General features: G+C 44.7%; 1 protein-coding gene across 1 annotated transcript in view; it reads left to right on the top strand.

Annotated features, from left to right (window-relative positions):
* Nucleotides 1–5,990: 5,990 nt before the first annotated feature.
* The window catches only part of NUP93 (nucleoporin 93), a 105,091-nt gene continuing 90,738 nt past the window's right edge, over nucleotides 5,991–20,343 (top strand). The window contains exon 1 of the mRNA XM_025920835.2: nucleotides 5,991–6,096. The gene's annotated coding sequence lies outside the window, so the exon portion shown is untranslated. The remainder of the gene's footprint in view (nucleotides 6,097–20,343) is intronic.

Below are 20,343 nucleotides of genomic sequence, written 5' to 3'. Positions count from 1 at the left end.
TGTAAAGTATGGTGCTAAGATTATTCACTAGCTAGAGAGAAAGCAACCCTGATCCAGCAACCCAGGAAGGAGCAGCCCTCTGGTTGTTCAAACACCCATGCACCCGGCTTGCTGAACGGAAGGCAGGGAGCAAAGAGCCCTTTTTGCCAAAATAAATGGCAATAGATCCTCCCTAAATGTTGCCGGCTGGCGAAATGCACCAATGAGCTAAGTCGAACCCATTCACACTCACAACACTGAAGTTATTTCTGTTCTCAGGTTTTCTTTCTTTCATTCATTGGACACATTGATTAAGTGCTCGTTCTATACAAGGCCTTGCATTGAAATGAACATATTTTAATTTTTTTTGCAGTAATACGTTTCAGGGAAAAAAAAAAAAACAACCCCAACAACCAGGACAGTTGCTTCTTGACAGGATAGATGTTACAAAAACACCAGAGAAACTGATTATTGTAAAAATCGGCAGGGTGCCTGGCTGACTCACTTGGTTAAGCTTCCGACTCTTGATCTCGGCTCAGGTCATGATTTCACAGTTCATAAGATCGAGCACCACATGGGGCTCCATGCTGATAGCATGGAGCCTGTTTGGGGTTCTCTCTCTCCCTCTCTCTCCCCTCCCCTGCTCGTGCTCTCTCTCTCTCAAAATAAATAAACATTTAAAAAATCAGTACTATATTGGATAAAAACTCCTCCTTTCAGATTTTCCAGTTTAAGCTGAACCATGAAACTGAAGATCAGATTTCTCATACTACAAAATCAAATGCATCATAAAAATGAAAATTCTGTGAAGACACTTAAAGACTAAAAAAGCAAACATATTTTTCCAGTAAAAAATTATCAGCCAGATGGAGAAATAAAGTTTTGTTTTCACCTGAGCGCCCTCTGTCTTGACTTTCTAAGGATGGTTTTTTCTTTCTTTCTTTTTTAATTTTAAATGTTTATTTATTTTTGAGACACAGAACATGGGCAGGGACAGAGAGACACAAAATCGGAAGCAGGCTCCAGGCTCTGAGCTGTCAGCACAGAGCCCAATGAGGGGCTCGAACTCATGGAGTGCGAAATCGACCTGGGCTGAAGTCGGATGCTCAACCGACTGAGTCACCCAGGCACCCCTAAAGTGAGACATCTAAGGTAGCCATCGGCCATGGGCTGCCGCCTGGTGGATGTGTGTGAGCGGTTTTCATAAAGGTAAACTCTGGCATTTACCTGGGTGGTAAACCTGAGCTCTTACCTGCGCTCTGCTGGGTGGCCAGCATTTAGCAGTCTTTTCTCTCAAGGCAAGACAAAGTCTGGCCACACCACAGTTGCAGGAAATGTCTCCGGCGTCCAGGAAATACCGGACTACCAGGACCACACGTATAGCTGGCCCAGCAGCGCCATGCCACACACGCCACGGTCAGCGCACATTTGGGTCAAATGCCGGGGGTGCCAATTCTATTTGAGAAATTCAGGTTCTGCTTTGGAGCATAGTCGATAATTTGGGGGGCTGGAGTCTCCATTCTGAGGTCCCCTGGCAGGTAAGGTCAAGTGGGATTTTTCTCAATTAACATTATTCACTGAGCGCCCCCTGGTGGACACAAAGCTACAAATGCCCTGCCACTGCCTTCCAGGGCTTCAAATCCGGGTGAAAAATTTTGGATAATTGCAATGTCATGCTATGCTGGGATGGGTAGGTATGCAGCTTTCCCCTGATGGGTCAGGGAAGCCTGTATTCAATTCTAGAGTATTGTGGCAACAGGCCTCGCCAGAAATAAAAACAGTTAACACTTACTGAGCACCTACTATATGCAAGACTCTGCTCTAAGCCTTAAACGCTTATTAACTACTTTAATTAATCCTTAAAACAACACTTCATGGTAGATTATTCTTCTCCCTGCAAGAATACCCACGACGTGAAACAGGTAATCTCCTCCCAAAGTAAACTTCGGTATTCTTGGGTATAGTTACTAAAGAAGGGAGAATGAATGGTGGAAAGCCCCAAAGCTACCCACGTCCACTATTGTTCCCCATACTTGTTTGCTGATACTTGATTTTTCCGGAGTTTGCAGCAAAGGATTAGGTCTTCTGCTTTCTAAGAGGGGTAATAGCCAGAAGTCTGCTTCGGTTTCCTACTTTCATTCTTGGAGACACACTTTTCTTTTGTGATTTAAGTCTCCCCCGCCCCCGCCCCTCCAGCTGCAAACACATTTAATAATCAACCACAACAGAGCCCCTGACAGATGGGCCTTGAAACAGATGGCTCCATTGAAAGGCAGCAATTGAAAATGGAACGTAATTTGAACCAATCAAGAAGATGGGGTCTCTTGGAGGCAAAGTTTCTACAGAAACTGAAACCTACCCCTACAGCTCCTTTGGTGTATTTCCACATCACCCCTCCCCCCCCCCCCACTGCAGATGAGCCTTCCAGGGGGTGGATCCAACTTTTTTTTTTTTTAAAAACATCTGGAATGTTGAAAAGGAAGAGAGAGAACCCCTAGGGCCTTGTCAATCAATTTCACTTTTCTTTTGGCAAATGTAGCATCCAGTGACAAATTGCACAATTTGACATAAACAAAGTTGATAGATGTCGGCAAAGCTGTTTTAAAACAGCAGCAATGCAGAGATGTGTAGGATGGGGTTTTTTCACTCAACAGTCAGTATGTTTAATAACAAATAAAACAACCAGATGTTTAATAAATCCTACCACCTTCACAATGTCATCTGATAGTAGCTGCTGTTGGTTAATGAGACTATGGTATTGGGGCCCCTGGGTGGCTCAGTCGGTTAAGCATTCAAATCTCGGTTTTGGCTCAGTCATGATCTCACAGTTTTGTGAGTTCAAGCCCTGCGTCGGGCTCTGTACTGGCAGTGTGGAGCCTGCTTGGGATTCTCTCTCTTTCCCTCTCCCTGCCCCTCCCTTGCTCACGTGCTCTCTGTCTCTCTCAAAATAAATAAATAAACTTAAAAAAAAAAAAAGAATGTGGTATTTGTTCCAATCCCAATTCAGGAAGTTGGTAGTAAAGTCCATTTAAGGACTTCACTGGATAGCTCTTATTGTTATAGGAGCTTCTTTTTTCAGTTTTTAAAAAAATGTTTATTTATTTGAGAAAGAGAGAGAGAATCCCGGGCAGACTCTGTATTGTCAGCACAGAGCCCGATGCAGGGCTCAAACCCATGAACCGTGAGATCATGACCCCAACCAAAATCAAGAGCCTGAAGCTTAACCAACCGAGTCACCCAGGTGCCCCTATTGTAGGAGCTTCTAAGCTCACCTCTGAGAGTTTCTTGGACTAGGAAATATTGGCCTTGACATCCTGAGACTAGAGAGTATAGTCCCTGGTCTGCCACTGTCCCTATGTAACCTTGGGTGAGTCATTTAATCCTCCTGGAGTTTAGGTTCCCCACAGAATACGTGATGATGATCAGCCCTGCCCTGCTTAACCCTGGGTTGTTGCAAAGTTCAAGCACAATATTAGATGAGAATCACTTTTTCTTTAATTTGGAGTGTATTGATTTTTTTTATTGAGAAATAATTTCATCTAGTAAAGCGCACAAATCTTGAAAACTCATCTGAAGTGCACAGGGAGAAGCTTCTCTTTTAAGCTTTTAATGACTTGTAAAGAATATTACTGATCATTCAGCCACGGTTTGAGAAGCTTTATGTAATTCGCCACCACCCACTAGGAAGCCATCTCTGGCAGTGCAGTTCAGGATAGGGGGCAATCCTGGCATTGGATTTTGTCTGTCATTTAAGAAATATTTCTTGCTTTCCTTCACAGTACCACATGCTTGGGATTGTGGGCAAGTCTAAAGAAATAAAACAAGGTTCCAAACTGCAAACAGTCGGGGGAGGGGAAGTGCTATGAATTCTGGATAGCAAAACATGTAACATTCCACAGCATAGAGAATATTTCACTTATTTTTTACTTTTTTATTGTAGTGTAATGAATAATATATGTGCGGTAAAGTGCACAAATCTTAAATGTGCAGCTCGATGAATTTTTTAAAAGTGAATACATCCATGCACTCAGCACCCAGATTAAGAAACAGAACATTAACAGACCTCAGAAGATTCTCTCATTTCCCTTCCCAGTCAACAGCCCTTCCGCCCTTCGAAATCACCACTATTCTGATATCTGTCACCATAGGTTAGTTTTGCCTGATTTGAACTTTAAAGAAATGGAGTCCTACTTTTGGGTCTGGTTCTTTTTTTTTTTTTTTAATTTTTTTTAACGTTTTTATTTATTTTTGAGACAGAGAGAGACAGAGCATGAACGGGGGAGGGGTAGAGAGAGAGGGAGACACAGAATCGGAAGCAGGCTCCAGGCTCTGAGCCATCAGCCCAGAGCCCGACGCGGGGCTCGAACTCACGGACCGCGAGATCGTGACCTGAGCTGAAGTCGGCCGCTTAACCGACTGAGCCACCCAGGCATCCCAGGTCTGGTTCTTTTTTACCATTATGACTGTGAGATTCATTCATGTTCACTCTCTTAGTTACTGCAGTATTTTGTTATGTATCTGCACCATAATTTATTTATCCATTCTTCTGTTAATGGACATTTTGGCTGTTTCCGCTTTTGGGTTAGGGTGCTATCAACTTTGTTGTGTATGGCGTTTGGTAAAAATATGTACACATTTATGCTGGAAATAGAAAGATGGATCCCATGAACATACATATATACACATGTAAAATTGTTGGGTCCTGGAGGACGTGTGTATTTAGCTTTCATATATTTTGTGAGTTTTCCAAAGTGGTTGTCCCTGTTTCCAACCCTTCAGTAATATATGATGGTCCCAGGTGCTCCACAGCCTTTCAAAAATTTTTATTCTCGTGTTAAAGACCCGTAACATAAAAAATATACTGTCTTAACCATTTTCAAGTGTACAGTTGAGGGATATTAAATATTTTCATAATGTGCAACCGTCACTACCATCCATCTCCATAACTCTTCACTTCGTAAAACTGAAGCTGTTCTCATGAAACAAGAACCCACTATTTTCCTCTCCTTCCATCCAGTGCCTGGCAACCACCCTATCCTTCCTTCTCTCTATAATTTTGGCTACTCTAAGTACTATAAGTATAAATAGAATCATAGCATTACTTTTTTTGCAATTGGCTTGTATCAATTAGTGTGTCCTCAAATTTTATCTATGTTGTAGAATATGTCAGAATTTTCATCCTTTTTAAGGCTGAATAATATTTCATTGTATGTATATACCTCATTTGATTATCTATTCATCTGTCGCTGGACACTTGAGTTGCTTCCATGTTTTGTTTGTTGTAAATAATGCTGGCTGCTATGAATATGGGTGTACATATACCTCTTCGAGACCTTCAGTTCTTTTGGGAATGTACCCAGAGGTGGACCTGCTGGATTCTATGGAAATTCTATTTTTAATTTTTTAGGAACTTCCATACTCTTTTCCAAAGGGGCTGTACCATTTTACATTCCTGTTCTTCACACAACAAGCTTGTTTACCCATGGAGCTTTCACTCTTGTTCGTCTGCTTGGAGTGCTCTGCAGCCAAGACTTTGCAAGACTAGCCCTTCCTCATCATTGTGTTTCAGCTCGGACAGCACCTCTTCAGAGAGGCCTTGGGACGGAACAGGCATTCTCATTCTCATTACCCTGCCTTTTTTTTTGTCATAGCCCTCCTTACAAACTGGCAGGTATTTATTGTAATTTTGTTTCTCCCACCAACTCCACTAGAGCAACTCCATTAGAGCAAGGATCTTGTCTGTCGTGGTCACCACTGTGCTCCCAGCGCCACTGTGCCCCCAGTACCTGGCACTAGGATGGTGCTCAATAAATGGTTAGAAACCCGCGCTAGAGATTGTGCATTCGCTCTCAGCCAACTCTAACCAGGAGGGAAGGCTGAGGGCCAAGGCCACGGGCTAGGGGGGCGTGGCAGCTCAGCCGGAGGCCCAGGCCACAGCCCCGCCCGTGTCCTTGTTCTCCTCCGCGGGTCTCCATAAAGTTTATTTGGCTGCGCGCCGCGCGAGGGCTTCTGGGAGGGCCGACTTCGGCCAATCAGGTAGCGCGGGCGAGCGGCGCGAGAAGCGGCTGCCGCGTTCTCCAGCCGGGACCTGAGCTGCTGAGACTCCTGCAGTGTCAGGTAAGGGTGTCGGTGTCTATGTCCTTCCCACTCGGGGCTTGTCCTTGAACCAACCCGGGGCCCCGAGGCTGGGCGGAGTCCGGTCCGCACGCTCGGAGCCACGTTGCTCTCACTTCCCGTTCGCCGTCTGGCAGCCGAGCACGCTTGACGCCGGCGACTCATCTCCCTGTCGAACTGTCCCCATTATAGTGTCTGGCAGCGCCCTGGGAGTGCCTTCTATTCGCTCTCTTTTTGAACACGGAGCTTTGGCCTCCTGACTCCCCTCCTCCCTTACTGCGGCGCTCTGCCGCGGCGCGTCACGCCCACACCCGCACCCGCACCCCCACCCCCACCCTGTGCACAGCGAACCCACTCTGGGTTGGGGCGGCGCCCCTCTCCGCCACAGCACTCCGCCTGCGTGCTCGCCCCTGGGGATGTACCCTGTCCTCCCTCCAAGGGCGGGGGTGTCGACCCTGTTAGCCTTTCCCCATCCTTGGCCTGTCTGCTGTACCCGCATCCAGGGGAATGCTGCTCCGCACGTAGGGACACGCAAGAGATTAGAACCTGGAGATGGCCTGCACTTTCTTGGCCCTCGCTGCAATGCCTGAGTTTACTGGGTTTCTTTAAAAAATTGCGGGACGGACCCCAGGGATCTTCGGTCAGAGTTTGGACCACCCTTTCACAGATCCGATGGTTCGCCCTTGTCAAGTGAGAAGGAGATTTGGGTTTTTTGTTGTTTGTTTTGGCCGAATTGCTTTTCAGCATGAGCAAGGATCACCTTTTGTATTCTGTCTGCGGAACCTCAGAGGGTGTCCTTGGGCATCATAGCTTTTCTTTCTTTCAGCTGTTCTTTGTGCATTTGTATTTGGGACATTTGAGTTTCCATTCATGATGAATTTCTGTTCAAGGCTCATAGTTTTAAATACTTACGTATTAGGTTAACAGATCCTCTATTTGTATCTCCAGTGGGGGCTTCTCCCTCGACATCCACCCAGCTACGTATTTTCTATCCCTACCGAGATGGATGTTAGTGAACTCAGACTGCACCTGTCAAGAGAGGCCTAGCAAGCTTCCCATCATCTCCCCTCCCAAACTGCTCTTCTTTTTGTTTCTGTTTTTGTTTTCTATCTCGGTAATATAAAAGATCTAGACAATAACCTTTGAGTCACCCTTGACTGCTCTTTTTCTTTCTCATTCCACATCCAGTGCTTACCACCCTGGGCCAAGTCACCACCACTTCTCACCTGGATTATTGAAATAGTCTCCCAGCTGGTCTCCCTGCTTCTGCCCTTGCATTCATGCCCTATTTTTCAGCACAGCAGCTAGAAGGATCCTTTTGAAACACAGGTCAGATCATATCACTGCTTTGCACAAAAACCCTCCAGTGAGTTTCCGTCTTATTTAAAGACAGATGCCTCCTAGTGAGCCATAAGGCTTTACATAATCTGACCCACTGTTACTTTCCCACTCTCACTTTCTGCTGTTCTCCCTTTCCAGATGTCAGACATGCTTTGACCTCAGGGCCTTTCTGCTAGGGGTTCAATATCCATGTGGTTGGCTCCCTCACTTTTTTCAGGTTTTTACTCAGGGATCATGTAGTGAGGCTTTCCCCAGTTTCTGTCTTCATTTCTGCTTCACTTGTTCTTCTTAGCAATTATATTTTAGTTATTCACCTTGTGTATTGTCTTTCCCTTCCAGAATGTGAAGGGCAGAGTGTTTTTATCTGTTTTGTTCCCTGATAATCTTCAGCACCTAGATCTGGCACGCAGTAGGTGCTCAATAAATGCTAAATAAACGAATGTTCCTGGTACCTTTAGAGACTTGGAATACAGTGATGAATTAAACAGTCCTGCCCTTGTTGGACTGATGTTCCTATGGAGGACACCGCCAGCAATAAACAAACAAATACAGAGTGTAGTATCAGACTATTTTTAAAAGGAGGACAAGGATTTCTGAACAGATTGAAATGAGAGAGCAAGTGATGGGAATATCTGGGGCGAGAGCATTCCTGGAAGGGGAATACCAAGCGCCAAGACCCTGAGGTGGGAACAGTTGCAGAAGTGGTGAGCTTGAGTGTCTGAATCTGTTTCTTGATGGACTGAAGTAGAACATAAGGTAGAAATACAGATGTTCCAAAGAGGGGGAGAGGTCAGCAGAGACCCAGAGGTGAGGGTCCAAGGGGTATTCAGGGAACAAGCCACTTTAATTCATCAAACATGTATTTGGTACCTATTTAATGCTAAACTTGGCTGCTGAGGGTTCAGAGTTGAGCAGTCTGCCTTACAGGAATTTGCCATGTAGAGGAGACAAACATGGGAAGAAATAATTACAACTATTTCACCAGAGAAGAACAGTAACAGAAGGTTCAGAATAGCGTGGGAGGGGTGTGGGATGGGGAGGACTGCCCTAGCTGACTTTGCAGGATACATAGGAGTTCCCCATGTGACAGTGTAGGCTTGGGATGTGTTATAGCAGAATATGCAGCTGCATATGCAGGAGTACGAAGGGAGGAAACAGCGAGAATCACCCCCAAGAGTAGAGACTTACTAGGGTATCTTTGGGGGAAGGGGAGTGAGAGATGTGGATGGTAAAAGTGACAGTGTCAGAATGCATGCATTTCCTCCTGGAGAGGATGGAAGGTGTCCCTGGTGAGATTAAGGCAGGGGAGCATTTCAGAAAGACTTCTTGCTAAGGGGAGGGTGACTTAGAGGAACAAGAGGTGGTCAGGAGAAAAGCTTGAGGGTCAGACGGGGGGCGAGAGAGATGAGGATTGCCTTTCGCAAAAGGTAGACCTGGATATTGGCTGGATGTTCAGGAGCAGAGGAAGGCGACCCTCATGTGATTCCCAGGTGGTTTCTGGCTGACTTGCTGGATGCTAATAGTTTTACCGAGAGACTGGGAGCCCAGGAGGAGAAATTGGTGGTGTTGGTAGCTAAGAGGAGAGAGAAGTGATGAGTTTGGTTTGGGACATGTGTAGTTTGAGGCACCCATGGGTCATCCAGGTGCAGATGTCAGGTGGACAGTTGGAGGTACTAGTTCAGGGGAGAGAGCTGGCCTGGACATAGAATAATTTCTACCAAACCCTTGTTTTGATAAATTAGGTTTCTTATCTGGGCCCAGATAGTCCTCAGGGGTCTTTGGGTGGCCTTTTGGAGGAGGGGTCCTATGAGCCTCCTGCCATTGTATCTTCAAGAGTGTGTGTGTGGTTCTGTTATGTGCACATGTGTACACGAACATTAGACTCACAGATGTCTGTGGCCATTCGAAATATTAATAATCACTGGTAGGGGTTCTAGTTGAAGCCATGGCCAAAGGTGGATCTTATCCAGAGAAATACACAGTGTGGGAAGAGGAGGTCCAAGGATAGAAGCTTGGCATTTAAGGGATGGATAGATGTAGAAGCCACAGCAGAGGAGGCTGAGGGAGGGAAAAGCTGGGAGAGCAGGAGGCGAACCAGGGAAAGGTGGCATCTTCAAGTCAAGGGAGGAGAGTGTTTCAGGAAGAAAGGAATGGTCAGGGTGTCAGAGGCTGAGAGGAAGGGTTGAAAGTCCCTTGGACTTAGCAGTTAGGTCAGTGGTGGCTGCAGAGAAATGGGGAAAATAGTGAGGCAAGCAGAAGTTAGGTTGCAGCGGGTGATGTGTGGATGAGGCATGACAAAGGATGGCCATCTTTTTTTGAAGAGAGAGTGAGAGCTGGAGGAACATGTGGGATTGAGGATTTGTTTGTTTTTATGTTTGTTTATTTTTTGAGAGAGAGAGCAAGAGCGCATGTGCACACGCATGAGTAGGGGAGGGGCAGAGAGAGAGAGAGGGAGACACAGAATCCGAAGCAGGCTCTAGGCCCTGAGCTGTCAGCACAGAGCCCAATGCGGGGCTCAAACACATGGACCACCAGATCATGACCTGAGCTGAAGTCGGATGCTTAACTGACTGAGTCACGCAGGCACCCCAAGGAATTGTTTTTATCTTTTAATTTTAGAATAATTTTAGATTTACAGAAAATATGTAAGATTAGTACAGAGTTCTCTGTACCCCTCACCCAGTTTCCCCTACTGATGAGGAATTATCTTAGGAGAGGAGACACTTGAACTCTAGGAGAAGCCGCCAAAGACAACCATCATTTCCTGAGCTCTGGCTGTGTGCAAGTCCCCGCCACGGGCTTTGCCTGCATAATCTAACGTCATCCTCACAACGGCTCTCTGATGTCTAAATCCGTTCCCTTCCTGGTCTTTCTCATTTCAGTAAGTGGCACATTCATGCTCCTGAGTTACTTACTTAGGCCTAAAACCTCGGCATCGTGTTCGACTTCTTTTCTCTCACGCTCTACATAAGTGATTCATATTTACGCGAAATCTATTCTTAAAACGTATACGTGAGTCAGTCTCTTCCGCCACTACCATCCTGGTCCATACCACTCTCCTGTATCACATCTGGGTAGTAAGAGCAGCCTCCTGACTGGTCTCCCTGTTTTTACTTTGTGCCCTTCCTCCCTGCAGTCTGTTCTCCGTGCAGGAGTGGGAATGAGCCTTTGAAAAGGCTTAACCCTTTGGTAGTTCCCATCACACACAGACGAAAATCAGACGCTCTTATTACTGTGTGCCGTGAAACCTACACCACGGAGCCCCTGCCGTAACTCCTCTCCCACCGCTTTTCCCTGTCATGTTGCGCTTCAGTCATGTGGCCTCCTGTTCTTCTTCACATACGCTAAATTTGCTTTTGCCTTGAAGCTTTTGCAGTCGCCGTTTCCTTTGCAAGAACATTCTTCCAGATATCAGTATAGCTCACTCCTTTATTTCATTTAGGTCTTTGTTCAAGTTTCCTTTTTTTAAAAGTGTTTATTTATTTACTCAGAGAGAGGAGAGTGCAGGTGAGGGAGGGAGGGGCAGAGAGGATGAGAGAGATTCCCAAGCAGGCTCAGCAGCTGTCTGCGCAGAGCCCAACACGAGGCTTGAACTCACGAACCATGAGATCATGACCTGAGCCAAAACCAAGAGTCGGACGCTTAACCGACTGATTGACCTAGGCCCCCCCGAAGGTTTCCTTTTTAAAGAAGCTTTGCAGAACACCCCAGCTAAAGCAGTCCCACTGTTCATTCTGCCACATTTCCCTGTTTTATCTCCTTGTGAGCACTTACCAATACCTGGCATCATTTGTCTATTTGTTTATTTTAATTGTCTGTCTCCTAACAGACACAAGTGTTTTGAGTCCCAGAACCTTGTCTGGTTTTTCCACAGCTCCATCCCCAGTGCCTTGAACAGATAGTACCTAGTGCATGGGAGATGCTTGATAAATATTTGTTAAATGAAGGAAGATGGGGCTGTGACTTTGGTGGACCCAACAAGGTCAGCATAGGAATTTAAACAATAGGAGTCAGGCTGGCTGGGTCCAGGGACCCAGAGGAGGTCCCACAGGACCAGCCAAGAGGATTCTTGTCTTTCCATCAGATAGAAATCAAACATGAGCCGAGGGGAAGTGAGAGCAGAGTTTCCTGAAGACGCAGAGTGCAGATACAAACGGAGCATCTGGGAGACTCAGAAAGGAAAGACGAGGGAGTGTCATCTATGCTGGGGGGCTGGGGTTCTTACTGAGGATTGTGATCCGTTCGTTGTAAGTGCTTCTTTAGGCATCTGGGAACTGGTTAAAATGGACAAGTATTTAGGTGTCCTCTATAAGCCGCTTATGCCCTGGGGCCAAGGGTCTTGGTAAGTCAGTGGTCTGGAAAACATACATAACAGCCTCGCTGGTCACTCCTTAGATGTTGTCTCTTGTGCTGGAAGACTCCAAAGAAATCATTAACTCAAGAATCATTAAATCAAGAAATCATTCACAAGGAGGACATGCACTGTCTGTACTATAAGACGTGTGTAAGGCAGGGGCTCAGGCCTTAGCAAGAATGAAGGCAGCAAAAACGCAGTCTTTCATGGGGTCCCTTCTGTTTCCCTAATCTCAGTTAGATATTCTTGGCAAAGTTTGTGGAAGTTTATTCTGTCAGTCAGTGACTGTGTTGGGGAATCTAGCTGCTGTTCAAGGACATTGTCGGAGTTAAGAAAAGTAAAGCTACAGAATGCTTTAAACTTTAGGCTTTTTGGAAGAGATGGAGAGTCTTGATATAAATAGACAATAACATAAAACAAATGAAGGAGAGTGATATCAGCACAATGGCAAGCTAAGAGGTCCTGATGCCTGTCTCTGCATAAAAACAACAGAACAACTAACAAAAACCACATATTGACAAAAATAGGTCTGTGAGAGCTCCACAGTGACACAAGGCAGCTGCAGACACCCTGTGGAGCACCAAAACTGAGGACTGGCTACATGGAAATCTGTAAGGCAGATAAATGAACAGAATTTAGGTGAGAGGAGATTTTTGTGGGATGGATATTTAGGAAAACCATTTGGTAGGTAGGACTTGAATTGGTGGTAAAAATAATAGCTGGGGATTATTGCGTGGTTATTATGTGGCCTGTGAAGAAGATACAGCTCTTTTTCCATTTCACAGATGGGGCCTAGCAAGAGTAATTAACTTGCCCAAAGGCGCCTCACCGGAGAGTGGAGGGGCTGGCTGGAGCTCAGGGGTACAGTGGAAGGTGGGGAAAATGGCATGAGCAGGGCGTACGTAAGGATGGTTAGGAGCAGAGTAAATCGGGTAACCAGTACATAGGGTTTAATCAAAAGCAGTGCCTCGTCTGCATCCCTGTGAGTGGAAGGCATTGAGGCTTTTGAGCAGGAGCAACATAGGGAAAGTGATGGTGGAAAGATTGAGGCAGCCACAGCAAGCAGAGTGACGTGGGAGTGGAGTGGGAGGGGCTCGAAGACATCCTAGTGTCTCTCCAGAACTTGGATTTAAAAGGGTGGAAGTCCGGCCTCCTGTAATGGTGAATAAGATAGAAGCAGCAGTTAGACTAACTTCATTGTGGTCGTCATCTCCCAATATGGGCAGAGATACGCATGTTACATTGTAGATCTTCAACTTACCCGTTGTTCTGTATCAGTTATATCTGAATAAAGCTGGGGGAGGAAGGCAAGTACCTTTTGCTATCTAAATCTGTTAAGTAATGAGAGTTGGGATAGCAGATTTGGAGAGTGAAGGCTATCTTGTCATCTGAATCTAAAGTATTTGGTTTCCTGAGTTTTTGTTAGGGAGGAACAGTGGTTTGGATAGTGAGAAATACCTGTCTGCTTTCTCTCAAAAAATATATCTGCATCTCTTTGGTTTCTGAGTCTGGAAGTCAGAGAGTACCTGTATATAAACCATCTGAAGTCATGCGCAGATGTAAAGGAGAAGGGCGAGTTAAAACCAGAGAGAGAGGGAGTGAGAGCGAGAGAGAAGCCAGGGGACAGAGTGAAGGAGATGAGGAGGGCATGTCTTGGGCGGGGGGAGCTGGGGGGGGGGGGGTTACTGCATTTTGAGATGTGCCAGATGTGACAGTTACGTGCTTGAGTGGAAATGCGTAGGCAGTGCCTGGAAACTCTGGGTTGCAGTGTGAGTGCAGGGCGCAGAGTGGGAGTGTGGATTTGATAGTCATTGCCATCGAGGACTCAGGGCCACTGGTGAGACAGACGCTCCGAAGTAGGGGATGTACAGCAATTTAGAAATGAACGAGTTGTTGGGGCACCTGGGTGGCTCAGTGAGTTAAGCGGTTAAGTGTCTTACTTGATCTCAAGGCTCGTGGGTTTGAGCCCTGTGTCGGGTGGGCTCTGTGCCGACAGCTCAGAGCCTGGAGCCAGCTTTGGATTCTTGTCTCCCTCTCTCTCTGCCCCTCCCCCACTTACTCTCTCTCTCTCTCTCTCTCTCTCTCTCTCTCTCTCTCAAAAAGAAATAAACATTAAAAATTAAAAAAAAATTAACAAGTTGTTTGAAGTTAGACAAGGTCACATATAGCCATGGAAAAGAATTCAGACTGACAGAGGTATAAGATGGAAAATCCCAACTCTTCCCTTTGCTTTCTGGAGGTAATGCTAAGGTGCATTTCTTGCTATGTAATGTTTCTTTTCTGTGAATTTTCTGTGAATTATCTTAAGTGTATAGCTCAGTGAATTTTTACGTATTTATCCAATCATGTGACCACTAACCATATTGAGATATGGAACATTTACAATGTGAGCTGCCATAATAAAATACCATAAACTGGGTGGCTTAAATCGCAGAAGTTTATTTTGTCACAGTTCTGGAGGCTGGGAGTCTGAGATCAGAGTGCCAGCGTGGTCGGGTCCTGGCGAAGACCTGCTTCCTGGTTGTTAGATGGCTGCTATCTCACTGTGTGCTCACATGTTCTTTCCTGGTTGAATTTGGTGGTGGGGTGGGTAGGAAGCAAGCTCCCTGGTGTCCTTTAGTAAGACGCTAATCCCTTCCTAAGGGCCCCATCTTCATGACCTCATCTGAACCTAATTCCCTTCCAAAGGTCCCTTCTCCAAACACCATCACATTGGGTCTTAAGGCTTCAACATAGGAATTTTGGAGGGGCACTTTATAGTCCATAGCACCCGGAAAGTTTTGTTCTCCTTTCCAATCGGTTACTCCCGTGCCCCCACCCTAGAAGAGCCAGTGTTCCGATTTCTACCACCATAGATTCAGTTTTTTCTGTTCTTAAAATCCGTTTAAATGCAATCGTGCAGTATGTGTTTTTTCTTTAAAATAAATCTGGCTGCTTTAGTTAACCACTGTGTCGGCAAAATGTATCCACATTCCACATAGCTGTAGTTCAGTCTTTCCTGTTGCTGTGTGGTATACCAGGGTATGAATATGCTGCCATAAAAATCTCAAATGCGATAATTCTGTCTACACAATGGTGTTTTTCGTTGTTCGTTTGTTTTGTGTGCGTTTTGTTTTTTTAAAGTGACATAGCATTTATTCAACTTCATTTTATTTATTTATTTTTTTATATATAATTTATTGTCAAATTGGTTTCCATACAACACCCAGGGCTCATCCCAACAGGTGCCCTCCTCTATGTTTTAAGATTATTTGGTGGTGGTGGAGGGCTCAGACTTTTATTAGAATCTGGTAAAAGCTGTAGTGCTTTTCTTATATTAAGAAAAACAGAATACATGTATTTCCAGGGTTTCCTAGTGACTTTGATGTCGGTGTCATGGCCTTCAGGACAATAAGCTTTCCTTGGTTTACAGCAGGGTTTCTCAGCCTCGGCATTATGTTTGAGCCATATAATTCTTTGTTGTGGAGGCTGTGCTAGGCATTGTGGTATGTTTAGCTCCACCCTCGACCTGTACCCTCTAGATGTCAGTGGTATGTGGTCTGTCTCCCTGAATTGTGACAACCAGAAATGTCTCTAGATATTGCCAGTGACCTCTGGGGAGGCAAAATTGCCCTCAGTTGGGAAACATTGGTTTAGAGAAAAAAGCCAGAGCCAAAGACCTTTTAGAGGCTGATTTGGTGATCTTCCCTGCTTATGCCAGTTGTGAGATGTGGCCGGTGTCATTAATTTCCATCACCACTCAAATGAGGCTGCTCCTTCTAAGGACACATTAAGTGAGTTTAGAGACTGACTAAAGGGGCGCCTGGGTGGCTCAGTCGGTTAAGCATCTGACTTCGACTAAGGTCATGATCTCACGGTTCCTGAGTTTGAGCCCTGCATCAGGCTCTGTGGTGACAGAGTGGAGCCTGCTTGGGATCTTTTATCTCCCTCTCTCTCACTGCCTCTCCCCTGCTTGTGTGCTTTCTCTCTCTCTCTTAAAAATAAACATTAAAAAAAAAAAAAAAAAAGACTGACTTAAAAATCTCTACATTTGTAGGAGCAGTCTCTTAGGAATTACCTGAGCCAACCCCATCACCTCAGTGGTGATGAGACTGCAATCCAGAGAGGGGGAAGGGCCAGCCCCAGGGCCAGAGGCTGATGTGGGGCAGAGCCAGTGCACAGTTCTTCCATTCCAGGCCCAGCTTCTACTCTGCTATTGCACTGGACAGCCCACTAGACTGCTGAGAGTTTATCAGAAACTTCCCTGGGAGATACTTGATGTTTTTATATGATGCCAGGTTGCTCCTCTTTGCTCACTGGATATGAAACAATACAAGGGGCATTTTATGTATCAGGAAAGCTGATACTGTGCCTTCTTTACTGCAAACACTGAGTCACCCAGGCCAGTGCTAGTCCCGAATCACCCAGCTCTTTCATTTCACTCTGTCTAGGGTGATTTGTTTTAGCTCTTTGTTTTCTCCAGAAGTCTACCTTCTGAGTAATGATCAGATCCAAGTCTCTTTTACTTAGTCTCATGGGACTAGAAAGAATTATCTAACAACAGATTTTTTTCATCCTTTTCCTAAAGGCATCAGAAACAATAGTATCTGTTAAGATGCAGTTTTTCTCTTTGGTTGTTGTTGTAATTGACAGCTGACAGATACAGCAAAAAGTGGAATGATAACCAAGGTTTACATTTTCAAAAGAAGAGAGGAAAGCAGCACCAGTCTTAAACTTTTGATACCTCGGGTGAGGCTTTACTCATTAATCTTTGGTGCTGAATATTGAACACACTTCTCTTTCGTTTTAATCCTATTAAGCCCAATTAATAAGAAGGTTTGAGGGCAAGATTTCTTCTTGAAATTAAATGCTAGATTTCTTTTGAATCACACCTTCATTGTGGAAACTTGAAGTTCTAATAAAAACCACATTTGATAGCGGGTAATACACATTTAAAAATTATAACTGTCTATCAGAAGATCTTACTGAATGATAATGAAGTTGTGCTTAAGTAAGTTATAATTTAGTATCAAATATTTACTAGAAGATTTTTTTGAAGCAGAGATGTTTATAATTAAATGACAAAATGTTGCCAAATTGGCAACTTTGGAATAAAAGCTAAAATAACATTTTACAATGATGTAAATCAGTAGAGTTTATAAAATCCTTTCTGTGTATCATCAACCCCTTGAAGTAGTTAGGGATTATCATCCTCTTTTTATAGATGAGGAAATTGAGAGGAAAGATTTGGATTTTATCCCAGGGGTAAATCGACCTACTTTAAGCCAGTAAGTGAACATTGTAGATTCAAACGAGGTGCTTCAGAGTCCACTCTTCTCCTGTCTACCCATTCCGTTTTAAATATGTATATGTATGTTTTTACTTATTTTACTGTCACATTAAAACTTTTAAAAATAATTTTCAAAAAGGAGTAACATTGTTAATTGTATATTTTGAAGAGAAGAAAAGAGGTGTAAGTAGCACCGGTTATTTCCTCTGAAGTATACAAAAAACCCTCCCCCCCCCCCCCCAAAAGCATCTGCAAAATGGAGCAGGCTAAAAGTGCATTTTTTAGATTCCAAGATCTTTGTAGTTGAAAGAGATAATATTTGGGTGTGTGGTAAGATTAGAATTTCACAGTGAGTACTTAGAAGTACTGCTTGAGTGTATTGACATTCTGCAGGGAAAAGAGTTGGGGTCATTTCCCTGTGCAGTCACCGAACTGAGAGAGATTCCTTTAAGACTGAAGGAAAGACAGAGGCCCTTGCTTTATCTTTTCATCTCTTTGTTACCCCTTCATATTCCTTGGATAACTGTTCTGTTTGGATTGTGGGTGATAAGGAAAAGGGAAAATGCACATGGGTTTGATATGTTGCCCTGTCCTTGAAAAGGGCAGGGAGTTCCCTCTAGCATTCTGTGCGTTAGGTCAGAAGAACACTTTCTGGATAGATTTCATCATTTACAAAACGGATTTCTTCCCCCAAATCTGCTGTCTAAATAAACACCTTATTTAGGGAAGGAGGATGACAACAGGCCTGTTGTGTTAATCTTTACACGGTCGTGTTTTCACTGCTAGTGAGGGAGCTGTGCCAGAGGCATATAGCCAGTAAGCGTTGAACCTGGATTTACTTACCAAGTCTCGCTCAGATTTACCTAGGCAAAATAGGGGTTGGCAGACTATAACGTGTAGGCCTGAGAAGCTAAAAAGGGTTTTTACATCTTTAAATTGTTGGGAAAAAAATCCAAAGAAGAATATTTTATGACAAGTGAAAATTATATGAAATTCATATTTGAGTGGTCATGATTAAAATTTTATCAGAGCACAGCCATGCTCATTTGTTTACCTATCGTTCAGTTTCAAGCCCAGCTGTGCAGGTGCAACAGAGAATGGCCCACAAAGCCTAAAATAATTTGCTGTCTGGCCCGTTACAGAAGAAGCTTGCTGACCCTTGCCCTAGCATACCAGTCTCAAAGACTAGAAACTGGAAAAGAGTTTGGTAGACAGGATGGATGGCTATGAGGCTCTTTCACACTTTCCTTTGTTTTCGGTCAGCTTTGAGGTACTAGAGGTGCTCATTTATGGAAATATATCCTATAAGTATCATGGGTTCACAGCCACCTCTGAGATGACCCAGTGGTTTTTAAACCGTGGTTCCCCAGCTTGGGGGTCCACAAAGCCCTGGGAAAGTGGGAAGGCACATTCTACTTGTGGCTGATGCTTTAGAAGAAAAGACACTAATGAACTAATAATTAATACCAGAAAACAGATGTGTAGACATTTTAATACAATAAGCATGAATACTGTAAGAAACTGAGAATCAGACCATCTGCAGAATCCTGAAGGGGCCACTCTGAGAATACTGATTTAAAATGGTCTAGAAGTGTTGAGCAGTTTGAATATTTAATTATCCATTTGGAAGGGAAAAATACCCTTCGTGTGTTTCCTTCGCTGTCACACTACTCTACTTCACCACCACAGCGCTTCACTTTTGACACCCAGTGTGTGGGTTTTCCACACATCAGGCAATTTTCAGATTGCCTGCGCACCAGCTGGCTGTTACAGTTTAACTCACTTCTGGCACCGTGTACCTGGAGATAGCGGCAGATCCCACCAGTTAAGGGTCCAGTCCCACAGAACCGTGCCCACCCCCCACCCCCTCTTTCGGAAGCCAGTCGCGAAGCCAGGTTGCTACATGTGCTTCTGACCTACCGGCTCTAGAGCTGGGGTTCCCGCAACCCTCTCCTCAGGTTCGACTAATTTGCCAGAGGGGCTCACAGAGCTCAGAGAAACATTTACTTACGTGTTTACGAGTTTATTATAAAGGATACGGATGGACACCCTGATAGATACTTAGGGTGGGGTCTGGAAGGGCCCCCAAGCACAGGAGCTTCTGTCCCTATGGAACTGGCAGGCACCACCCTCCAAGCATGTGGTCACCAACCCAGAAGCTCAGCAGATCTCATCGTTCAAGAGTTTTTGTAGAGTGGCCGGGGCTGAGAGTTCCAGCCCTCTCTAATCGTTTGGTCTTTCTGGTGACTGGCCCCATCCCAAGGCTGTCCAGGATGCCCCATCCCCAAGTCACCTCATTAACATAAGCTCAAGTGTGTTCAGGTGGAGCTCCTTGTGAGTTGCAAAAGACTCCCAATCTCAGGATATTCCAAGGGTTTTAGGAGCTTTGTGCCAGGAACTGAGACAAAGACCAAATAAATTTTTTTTTTAAATTTTTTTTTTCAACGTTTATTTATTTTTGGAACAGAGAGAGACAGAGCATGAACGGGGGAGGGGCAGAGAGAGGGAGACACAGAATCGGAAACAGGCTCCAGGCTCTGAGCCATCAGCCCAGAGCCCGACGCGGGGCTCGAACTCACAGACCGCGAGATCGTGACCTGGCTGAAGTCAGACGCTTAACCGACTGCGCCACCCAGGCGCCCCCCAAATAAATTTTTTATTATACTACACTACTCTTTTCTGGCTTGATTAAATATTTAACATGGTTATATTGCGATTGTAAAAATCACCATATTTTTCATAATTAAGACACATCTTAGTAGCAAATAAACAAATTATTTGATGCATTTTTGCTCTGCCTTTTTATTTAGTTCATCTCATCCTGTAAGCAATTTGGGGATTTTTTTTTCCCTCTCGCTAAAGGATGTGTATGTGTCCAGAAGGGGACAGTTTTTGGGCAGCGAGTGACAGTGAGTGCTGACTAATTTGAGGAGATGGAAGTCCGCTCAGCCCTTGATTTCACCTGTAGGGAAGAGCTGTCTATAAAGCTGTGGGCTCTAATTTTTTCCTCTGCTTAATTTTCTCAGCATCCTCTAGGTGTGGTGAAGAGATCTGGATTACAGGGACTTTGCACTAAGAGCATTCTTCTAATATAGTGGGGTGCCCTACTGTGGCCTCTGAAAAACCTTGGGTTATTGTCTTTCATTTTGGGAGTAACTTTTTTATTGAAGTATGATACACAGTCTGAAAAGTACACGAATCATGAGTCCAGCTCAGTGAATTTTCTCAAAGTGAACACACTGTTAAGCAGCACTCAGCTTAAAAAAACCAGAAAATTAGCCCCTCA

This window comes from Puma concolor, chromosome E2 (assembly GCF_028749965.1).
Source record: "Puma concolor isolate L17-30 chromosome E2, mPumCon1.1.hap2, whole genome shotgun sequence".
Lineage (NCBI taxonomy): Eukaryota > Metazoa > Chordata > Mammalia > Carnivora > Felidae > Puma > Puma concolor.
Note: the sequence above shows the minus strand (reverse complement) of the source record. Positions and strands in the feature narration are given on the sequence as shown.